The following is a 2,500-nucleotide window of genomic DNA, read 5'->3' on the forward strand; positions in this document are numbered from 1 at the left end:
GAATCGAACCCTGATTCCCCGTTACCCGTTACAACCATGGTAGGCGCAGAACCTACCATCGACAGTTGATAAGGCAGACATTTGAAAGATGCGTCGCCGGTGCGAGACCGTGCGATCAGCGTAAAGTTATTCAGATTCACCAAGTTGTACGATGACGGCGAAACCGCCACCGATTGGTTTTGATCTAATAAAAGCGCTCCTTCCGTCTCCGGTCGGAGCTCTGTTTGCATGTATTAGCTCTAGAATTACCACAGTTATCCAAGTAAATGTGGGTACGATCTAAGGAACCATAACTGATTTAATGAGCCTTTCGCGGTTTCACCTTAATTTGGCTTGTACTGAGACATGCATGGCTTAATCTTTGAGACAAGCATATGACTACTGGCAGGATCAACCAGGGAACTGTGTTTTTGTGTTTTTTGAGACAGACGAGAGAATAAAATACTCATCATCATCGTTTATAAAGATGAAGAATATGCGCGTTTGTGCGAAACAATCTAACATATAAGAAAGTAACGCCACGCTGTTTCTTCTTTTCTTCGTACGATATAGAGATAAATGTATCGTCATCATCGTCGTCGTAGTCGTTAAACACCACAACACATATATCGGTCAATAAAGGCATAATAATAATATTTATAATATTATTTTTTACCTTTGCCGATTTAAAAGTTCAAACATTCTCTTCACTCTTCGCAAGATTGAATGCGACGTGAATTTATGAAATTCTTTCGAATCCATAAACGTTACGAATATTATATAAATATTCTCGCTCGGATATTAGAGAGTTGACGCATTTATTATTTTTGTTTGTTTAAATCACAAACATTTGTTAGTTCAACAAAGTTTGATTGCATAAGGACCGCCAACGTAAGAGAATACGTTTTGCCGCATCCGCAATCTCGCTGTGGGGAACTGGGCGAGCCACAAAATCACAAAATAAAGCAATCTCGCAAGCAAAGCCCTATTCGAATTCGATAGCGGAAATGTGCGATAAACGTCGATAAATTGGAAGCAAATGCAGAACGTATACATAATCGGTCGTTTTGTCGTCGTCATTTATGATAAACTTCGACTAAACCGTTACACCGTTCATATCGCCTCACTCAACGCATCGACACACACCACTACCATATGTATACCAGCGCGACACCGATCGAGGCAGCCGCTCGGTATTGGATGTGCGCACCGCTCCACTGACATAGCTCCACAGGCGACGTCTACCGAAGCGCACAGCTCTATAACTATAAGGCATACACACAAAAGGGAGAAAATATTTTAAATATTGATAATATTAAAAAGTCATATTTTATATTTAAACCATTATAAAATTTAATTATAAAAACGTTTGTTTTAAAAAAAATAATTAATTAATAAAAACAAAATTATTTTAAGCGCCGTACTTCGTAAACGTCGTACTTCGTTCGTCGTATGTGCAAAGTCAAATGAATGCTGTAGTTAGTCGCAGTTGGAACGTCTGAATGTCGTACAACGTAACAATAATTTTGAGTGCCCTAATGTGTAGACGTCGTACTTCGCGAACGTCGCACTTCGTAAACGACGTACTTCGTGAACGTCGCACTTCGTAAACGACGTACTTCGTGAACGTCGCACTTCGTAAACGACGTACTTCGTAAACGTCGCACTTCGTAAACGACGTACTTCGTGAACGTCGTACTTCGTAAAGGTTATGCAATATTAATACACATTTGCTGTATTGCAAGTTGCATTTTAATAAATATTATGCATTTTTATGTTTTAATTTAATATCTAGGCCAAAATACTATGTTTATTTAATTGTTAAATGTGTACGTTTATTTATAGATACGTAATTTACATAAAAATTTGTTTTTTTTTTTATTATATGCAAACTACAAATAAAACATTTAATATTTTTAAACGTCGTACTTCGTGTAAGTTATGCAATATTGATACAAATTTAGTGTATTGCGGGTCGCAATAATATTAATTTATATTTGAACGTGAGTACTTCGTGAAGGTTATGCAACATCAGTACACATTAAGTGTATTGCAGGTTGCATTATTATTAATTTATGTTTTCTCACTTTTTACCTTCATATAAAAAAAAATTTAATATTTTTGGACGTCGTACTTCGTAACAGTTATGCAATATTGATGCACATCTGTTGTGCTGCGGGTTGCATTTTATAAATTTAATGTATTCTTATGATTTACTTTAATGTCTAGGCAAAAAAACACTTTTGATTAGTTGCTGAATGTTTACATTTATTTACAGATACGTAATTTGCAAAAAAATTTGCTGTTTTTTTTATTATATACAACACAAATAAAATTCTTTAATATTCTTGAACGTCGTACTTCGTGTAGGTTATGCAATATTGATACAAATTTAGTGTATTGCGGGTCACAATAATATTAATTTATATTTAAACGTAGTACTTCGTGAAGGTTATGCAAGATCAGTACATATTAAGTGTATTGCAGGTTGCATTATTATTAATTTATGTTTTCTCACTTT

Source organism: Tribolium castaneum, unplaced genomic scaffold, assembly GCF_031307605.1.
Source record: "Tribolium castaneum strain GA2 unplaced genomic scaffold, icTriCast1.1 ptg000038l, whole genome shotgun sequence".
Lineage (NCBI taxonomy): Eukaryota > Metazoa > Arthropoda > Insecta > Coleoptera > Tenebrionidae > Tribolium > Tribolium castaneum.